This window comes from Diospyros lotus, chromosome 5, assembly GCF_014633365.1.
Source record: "Diospyros lotus cultivar Yz01 chromosome 5, ASM1463336v1, whole genome shotgun sequence".
Classification (NCBI taxonomy): Eukaryota; Viridiplantae; Streptophyta; class Magnoliopsida; order Ericales; family Ebenaceae; genus Diospyros; species Diospyros lotus.
Window position 1 is genome coordinate 2,410,575 of NC_068342.1, and position 9,937 is coordinate 2,420,511.

Consider the following 9,937-nt stretch of genomic DNA (forward strand, 5'->3'; position numbering starts at 1 on the left):
CTGCAATAATATAAAAATTAAATAATAATACAAATAATATTAAAATTAAATAATACAAATAGTATAAATTAAATAATACAGATAAATTTATATTATCTGTATTATTTAGTCCATTAGTTTTTGGTTAGCTTTTGTCTAGTCTAGACCGGTTCAAACCTAAAATTTTACATATATATATATATATTCATATATAATATAGATATACATATGCATAATAAATGATATAAAATGCTCTGGAGTGCCTAATTATGAGTTGAAATTGAAAATTGATATTTCAATTATATTATTAAAAAATATTAATCATTTTGTTGGGTTGTGTAATTGAACTATATTATCACTACAAGGTTTGAAAATCATGTTTTGGAAATAGGGTTCTGATCAGGTCGAGCCGAATCGAGCTTTGAAAAGATCAAACTTGACTCATTTATAAATGAGCTTATTAATTTATAATCAAGTTGAGTATTTTGTGGCTCGCATAAAGCTTGCGAGTTTAAACGAGCCTTATCGAGATTCAATTTTATTTAATAAAATAAATAATAAATTAAACTAATAATAAATTTATTCAATAATTTCAATATTTAGTATATAATTATATAAATTCATGAAGTATTATAACTTTTCTATACATATTTTTCAATAAAATTACTTAAAATATACGATTTTGTAAATATTCTAAATAAAAATATAAAAAAATTGAAGTATATATTAAATTATTTATTAATTTTTATATGAGTTAACTCACGAACCTATAATCGAGCAGCTCGCAAGTCTTATCGAGTTAAACTTTGCCTAGCTCAGGTTTGACTCATTTATTAAACAAGCTATGAAAAACGAGCTTGAACAAGCTTTTATTGAGTCGAATCCTAAGTAGCTCACGAGCGACTTAGTTTATTTACAACCCTATTTGGAAGCCAACAAAATTTCAGAAAATAATGCTGGTGTTGCCCAGAAAAATACCCAAGATGGGGAGTGAATTAGGTTTTTTAAAAATAATTAATAATTTTAATTTTTTTAAAAACTCTTAAATTTATGATCTTAATATGTGGTAATTGCAGTATGATTAATAACAATAAAATCACACAACCACAAGGAACAAAATAAATTTATAAAGGTTCGACTCTAAAGAGCCTAATTCTATCTCTCAAAACTTAACTTGAGGTTCCACTAGGAAAAATCAACACTAACTTTTAATTAGAAGTAGAACCAACATACAATCCATTGCCTAAGCAAGAACCACTAACATACTATTAGTAAATATAATCCCCTCACATAACAAGTGAGTAAAAATAACAAACTTACAACCAGAAACAATTGCAAACAAGTCACCAACGGTTGAGAATCCACCAACCAGTACACTTCTAACACTTCGAATCTTCTCTCTTGTTTGAATGCTCTATCAAGTTTGTTCTACCTTGAGCTTCCATACTTATCATGTATATATACATCTTTCAAACACACTAGTTATTAAATAAAGAGTTAATATGAAGTTTGAAATTCAAAAAATATTTAGTTTTTCTCAAATAATAAGAAAACATGTCTCACATTTAATTTAAAATAAATTTACTTTTTACATGAGAAATCAAGATTTGAAAATTCAAATATAAGCTTTTAAGACATAAATAAATTACTTTTTGTATGAGTAAGAGAAAACATGTCTAAAAATAATTATTCTTTAATTTAAAATTTAAAAAATCAAATATAAAATTTTGAAACATAAATTATTAAAACAATAAAACATGTCTAAAAGTAATTATCTTTTAATTCAAAATAAATTTATTTTTTTACATGAGTAAGAAAAAATATTTATATCATAAAAATATTTTTATTAATAATCAAAACTTAATTAATATGAGCGAGTTGGCTCAACAGCTGGGCATAAAGTTTTTATTCCAATAATTATTTTAACTCCATTAGATCCAAGATTACCGTTCAAATTTCAACGAAAGCAATGCTCTTTGGTTGTATTATATGCTGTGTCTATTAATAAGAGTCAAGGTTAATATCTCTCTCGCATGTTGGAATTTATATGAAAAAATAAGTTTTTAGTATCGAAAATTATTAAAGATATAAATTTGTGATAAAGATGGAGAACCAACCAATTCAACCACAAATGTGGTATTTAAATAAGTTTTTCAAAATTTGAATTAAATATGTTATTTTTGAAAGTTTCGCAACAATCTTTAATAAAATGTTGTTTATATCATGTTTTAGTATTTGATTTGATTATAATTAATTAACTTTCATAGATGACTTTCAAAATCATATATTGCAATTACACATTTGGTTTAAATTTTTCAAAATTTGGATTAGCTATGTTGTTTTTTTTGTCAAGTGACAATAAATGATTAATTTTTTTTTTCAAAACTTACATTATATTAAAGATAGTGATTAATTAAAACTTCTAAATACGATGAAACATTGGGTTTTCAATACTAATTACTATTGAAATTTAATTTTTACAATAATAATAAAAACTTTGAAAATATGGATTTTGACTATTTTTCTCACTATGCATTAATTTTCTTCGCTAGTCTTGACTATTTAATTAACATGATATATTAAATCTTAATTAGCATTGAAAAACCCATGCATTTGATTACCTTAAAGAATTTTTATAAATTTGTTATTTTGCGAAGTGACAATCAACGGTGAACTGTTTTCCCTCCAAAATTTGCATAAAATTAAAGGTAGTGATTAATTAATTATTAAACTAAAAATATTTATTATATTATAATTTTGAAAATGTGATATTTTAAATCTTAATTAGTATTGGAAAACCCCTGCAAATGAAGCATGAGTTTTTCAATGCTAATTAAAAATTCTTAACATATTTTTTATAATGCTCTCCCCGTTTCTCTAAATGAGAATGAATAATGCTCTTGGAATTTGATTTTTGCAAAAATAATAAAACTTTGAAAATATGAATTTTTAAAATATGATATCTTAAATCTTAATTAATATTAAAAAATTAAAGCGATATTCCACAAGTGCATGGACTGCACAAGTAATAAAATAGTGAGTAAGAGTATCGTTCCCACAAGAATCGAGTGATAATTATTAAAATTATATCAAGCTAAATGTTATTTAAATAATTAATTAAGTGATGAATTAATTAATTTAAGAAAATAAAATAAAATAATAACATAAAAAATAAAAATGAAGAAGTTCAAATTTTGGAGAGCACTAGGCTATTTTAATTTCACCTAAATAATCTAATCTAATTTAAATAGTTAACAATCTAAATTTAATTATTTATGCAAATATAATTAACCACTCAAGTCGAAATTTTATTTCCGTTCTAATTATATTCTTGTTGTGTTTATTATCTAGATTAAGTTATAGATTTGTTCTTCCGGTCTAAATCTATATCAACATATCAATCAAATATTGATCAACTATTTGAGAGCATTAAATACAATAATAAAAACTTGTATCAAAAAAGAAAACCAATCTATGAAAATCAAATTATCATATTTAAGTTGCATCAAAATACTCTAATTATAGAGTTAGTTCATAATACAAATGATAAAATCCATAACAAAACAAATTGTTGAGCCAACTTACTCATATTAATTAACTTTTGATGATTAATAAAAAAAAAAATTATGATATAAATGTTTTCTCTTAATTATACAAAAAGTAAATTTATTTTAAATTAAAATCTAATTACTTTTAGACATGTTTTCTTGTTTTAATAATTTGTGTCTCAAAAACTTATATTTGAATTTTTAAATTTTGAATTAAATGAATATTATTTTTAGACATATTTTTTCTTATTCATACAAATAGTAAATTTATTTTAAATTAAAAAAGATTATTTTTAGATTTATTTTCTTGTTTCTGTAATGACCCTAAATTGGGCCTAGGTGTTTTTCATATTTAATTTTAACTCAAGGGCATTCTAAATGTGGGTCGAAGTATTTTAACAATTCATTTTGATGGCATCAAATGATTTTAGATTAATATGAAATTTTCTTGGTGCATGTGATCATGAATTTAAGTATATGGGTCTAATTTCTAAGAATTTGAGAAATTAATGTTTTGGACTCCATTTAAATAATTAAATGTGTTCATGGGTTTATCAAGTGGGTTAAATAAATTGTTGGGTTGGGCTTGGGCTCAATGATAAAAGAGATTTAAATTTTTTTTTATGTGAAAAAAAAAAGAGAAGAAAAATAAATTAAAATAAAAATAATTGTTAAATGTCAAAAATGCCCCAAAAAGCTTGTCTGTTACAAAAAAAAAGAGGGGCAAATCAGTCTTTTGGGAGGGGGAACAATGCAGTCTAGCAGCCTTTTCTGCCGCATCTTTTATTTTTTTCAGATACCATATCCCTACTTTTCAGCACCTATAATATACCCATGTTGCCCACTGTTGCATTGCATCTTCTTATTCACTCATTGCTGTGTGTTTTCTGTTGCTGGGGAGTTTTTGCACCTCATCAGGCAAGTTTCTCCTGTATTTCTATTACATTCTCAAGTTCAAATTTCTATCCATACACTCCTTATGCATTACGTGAAATATGATAATCTGTTGTTTTGTTTCACTATATTTCAACTATGGCTCTGTTTCTCTATTCCCTGTGAGTCTCTTTGATGTATCCAAATGGGGTTTGATTTACTCCAAGGTTTACTTCTGGAATGGCCACTTCTATTAGAGGTTTTATTCTTTTGTGGGGGGTAAATAAAGATTATATATATATATACCTATATACTCGCGCGGAGAAGCTGCAAGTTTGAAGTAGCAAGTCTGGGCGCTCTTCCCTGTTCCAAGCAAAACACACACACATCTATATATATATATATATAACAACCACCATTGTTGTACCAGTTGAGTGACCCATTAGTATTTCCATCCATATATATATATATATATATATATATATATATGCTAACAGCCCTTGTATATACATGTACGCACGCCCCTATTTCTGTCCCAACCAATCCATCCATATATATATATATATATATAAGCACGACAGTGTAATCCCGCTACTTATTCGGATACCCCCATGCTTTATTCAAATCGTATAGATATATATATATATTATGCAACCATCTTAATGTCTCCCTGTCCCAGCCGACCCACCCCATTACATTCTCATACATATACATATATATGTGCAGTAGTGTAATTGCTTGATTGGAAGCGCTATTTCTCTCTCTTAAGCCTCTGTTATGTTAATAGTCTTATGTTAACAAAAAGTAAACCCACTGAAAGCAAGGCACCCAAATAGTATAAATAATATATATATACACATTTTAAGCATCCAAATAAATAATATATATATAAACGTATACACACCCACTACAAATTAAAGGCACCCAAGTAAGTAATATATATATATATATATATGTGTGTGTAAACACATGCACCCACGCACCCTCTGAAATTTAAAGTCCCACCTAGAAATATATATATAAATATATATATAAAATGATTCTCTCTCATAATTATTTTTGTAAAGGAGAATTTTTGGGTCCAGAAGTCTTTTTTGATTTTTTCTTTAATTATATATATATATATATTAGAATACATTCTACCTAATTTTGATGTCTTAAATTGAATAATTCAAATTATATGTAAAGAAAAATACATATATAAATGTTTGGTATGCATACAAATAAATTGCAACGAATTCATTAGTAAATTGATTAAACTAATTCATGAGTAAATTATTATATTTGGTGTGCATATTTGATATAAGTGGAAAAGCTATTTAGTATTGTGAGATGGGTATAAAATATATATATATATATATAGCTATGGCATCGGTTTGTGAGATGAAATTCATGATGTTTATATAGATGTGGAAGTAAATGCGTGACGCATTTCACACACATTCAATATGATCATATTATATGGCACAATATTATTTATCTTTGCGCACCTAATATTTTGCGCGGAGGGAAAGGGTACCCTAGAGCACCTGGCGCGGGACGAGGTGGCCATAGCCCGGCAGGTTGGCTCCATATTTATTTGTGAGGTTTATGAAACTTATACACTCTCACATGCATTGATTTATGGCTTGAGAGCCAGGGATATTGATATTGGTAATGAAATAATGCACTATTGCATGTATTGATTGATGGCTTGCGAGCCTGTGAGAATGAATAATGACATTGAAATTTTATACACATTTGCATAGTGATACATGGTGACATGATATATTGAGTTGAATTAATAAATTCATGAATTACGAATCTTGTATATAATTATGGAGTCCTTGATTACTCTTCTTGGTGTCATCATGTTCTTGGATCCTATATATTGTTCCTTGTTTCTCGAATTTGTTGAGCTTTGTGGCTCACTTAATCTTTTTTGCCATTCCAGGTAAAAGAAAGACGGTTATTGGGGGCAAGTCCAAAAGGACTGCAACCTAGAGTTAGTGGTGTATAGAGACGCGTCCTAACTTTTAAGATCCTAGTTAGTGATTTGGTGAGATTTGTAATAATGAGAATTTATTATGTATGGGCATTTGAGCCTCTTATTATTTTAATGGCTATTGAGCCTAGAGTTACGAGATATTGGGAATGTAAATAAATCTTATTTAAATTTTCGCTGCTAGAAATGAAATGAGTTGAGTTCATTTTTGTTCTATATCATCTATGTAAGGACCTTCTTTCAGGTATTCAGAAGCGGGCCTTACATTTCAATCATTTATGTCTCAAAAGCTTTAGCTGCGTTCTCTTTACTTTTCAATTTTTAGTTTTAAGTTTTGAATTCATTTTTGATTTTTTGTTTTGGTAGTATGTGTTTAGAAAATTGAAAACACATTCTCTTTGTCATTTTAAAAAACTATTTCTCAAAATAGAAAATTAGAAAACGTGTTTTCTTTTAAATTTTGAAAATAATTTTTTAATAATAATTTTTTCAATAAATTATAAATATTTAATGTTAATATATTATTAAAAATATATATAGATTTTAAAGTTAATGAATTTTATAATATTTTTTCTCATTACAATAATAAAATATAAATAAATAAATATGTTTTGAGTTTAAAGTTTGTTTTGGATAAAAACACTCAAAACAACTTTTTGTTGTTTTGAGTTTTTTTTTTTTTTCAAAAATGCATTTTTAAAAACAACAAAGAGAATGCATTTTTATTATTTTAGAAAATTGAAAACTAAAAATGACTTGAAAACAGTAAAGAGAACGCAGTCTTAAATTTGAATTTTCAAATCTTGATTTCTCATGCTAAAAGTAATTTATTTTGAATTAAATATGAGACATGTTTTTTTATTGTTTGAAAGACTCTAAATGTTTTTTGAATTTCAAATTTTATATTAACCATTTTTTTAGTGGCTAAAATGCTTAAAAATACTAGCAAAACTCATTTTTTGAGCATCCAAGTACTTCCATTGTATATTCAAAACACTCAAAAGCTCTCAAGTGCTCTCAAGCAAAGCATTCAAACAATTCGAGATTCTTGAAATTTTAGTGCACATCCATCAAAGAGCCACAAGGTAAAGGGAGAAAAGTTCTTTTAAGTCTTTTACGACAAATCCAAATTTCTCCATTTAAGGTTACAAATTTATTTATTTATTTATTTATTTATTTAAATATTATTATCTTATATAATTTGTTCTTAATTGCTTATTTGTGTCAAAGTGTGGATAAATTATTTCTAACATTTAAAATACTATTGTGAATTGTATAAGTTTCCTATAACCATTAAAATCTAGGTAAATCTAGTTTATAAGGTAAGATATGAATAAAACCTTGCTGTAGTAGTTGCTTATAACCCATTGTAATCTACGTGTGTATCTAGTTTTTAAGATAAACTAATGTGAAAATTTTTGTGATTTTGATTTGGTGGAATCTCAAGAGTGGTTAGACTTTAGAATAGTGGATTATGTGTGTGTGTAACACCGAACCATTATAAATTGTGTTGTACCTTATATTGTTTATTCTTATTATATTTTGTGGCTTGCATTAATTATTAATCTTAAATATAATTTATTATATTTATCAAATATATATTCTTAAATAATTATTAATTAAAAATATTTATTAAAAGGGAAAAAAAATGTAAACACTCAATTCTTCCCTCTCTTGAGTTGCCATATCTTAAGGGACCAACACAAATAAATGTAAATATAGAATTTAAAAGAAATGGAATAAGGGAAAAAAAACTCTTTTAACATGCATAATTTCTTTATCCAAAAACACTGTCACAAATTTTTGAAGAGAATACAAGAAATCATCCACCAATAATGCTCCAAGTTATCTCACCTTCAACTTCTCCAATTTCCCAGCATTCATTCTCTTTTTATACTTATCATTTTCTTATTTTCCTTAATTTTCTCATTAAAACATGGATCAAACCATACATTACTTCTCTAATTTTTTCCTCCATGTTTTACTCCCTAATTTTCTCTCCATGTTTCATGCTAGCCATGCCCACTCAAAATTTTAGGCCCCATGCTAAAGGAAAAATACAAAATAATATTTCAAAATATAAAGAATTATAATTTAGGAATTTTTGTAACATATGAGTTTAATTTGATTAGATTTTTGGGATAGATTTATTTGGTTAATTTGGGCCTAATTCTTCGTGAAATATGCAACTCAAATAACCTTTAAAAGCCCCCTTAATCCGTTTACAACTCAACCCAACTTATTGAAAATGAAATGAAAAATTCATAAGTAATGCTATTTTTTTAATAGGTTTGACCTTTTGTCACTCCAATAACCATAAATTTTTATAGAAAATTTGGATTTATGCACCATTTGAAGCGTATAAAAATAGACATATAGAGATTTTACATATATTTTTTAAAATTCTAATTAGTTCAATTTTTATTTTTAATTGAACTCTTGAGCAGTGAAAATCCATAATTTTTGCTCTTTTTTCTCTCTTTTAATTCAAATCATGTCAATATGATAAATTACCTAAAATTAATATAAAAAACATATAAAAGTATGAGAATTAAACATAAAATTAAGTAAGAATGATATAAAAAATATGTAAAAACTATTAGCATATAAAAAAACCCATGCATTTGATTACCTTAAAAAAAATTATGGATTTATTTGGTATTCACGGGTTTTCAATACTAATGAATATTTAAAACATTACATTTTTAAGACTATAAAAAAAATAATATATAGTTATTGATTCAGTTAACTATGTAAGTTTCCATACGAAATTAATACCATGCAATGCATGGGGTAAAACCATTTATTTATTAAATCATGACCCATCATATTTGCAGGAAATAAGCATATTTGCTCCAACTCTTGAAGTCATTGAATTAGTAAATTAATACATGGTTTCCTTTATCCAAGTGAGGAACAAACATATTTAAGTTCTAATGGAGCTTGCAAATCATATTCCAATATTGATTAACTAGAAGATCTTCATGCTCCATAATTTTTAAATGGTATCAAATGCTTTGAGGTGTCTAAAATGAGTTAAAATTGAAAGTTGATATTCATGTTATGTTATTCTGCTAGATTGTATAATGGGATTAGATTAGTCATTAGAACGTTTGGAAATTATGTCTTTGAAGCCAAGATTATTTCGGGAAATAATGTAGGGTATAAAGTTTTCATTCCAATAATGATTTTAATTCTATTAGATACAAGATTACCTTTCAAGTTTTAACGAAGGCAATACATTTTTGTTATATCGTATATTCATATATTGTGTTTATTAGTAAGAGTCAAGGTCAATCTCCCTCGCATGTCATACTTTATTTGAAAAAATCAATTTTTAGTTATGGACAACTTTATGTTGCAGTCTCCAGAGTTACAAATAAGAAATAATTAAAAATATTAATTTGTGATAAAGATAAAAAACCAACCAATTCAAACACAAACTTGGTATTTAAAGAATTTTTTCAAAATTTGGATTAAATATGTTGTTTTTGAAAGTTTCAACAACAATCTCTAATAAAATATTATTTATATAATGTTTTAGTATTTGATT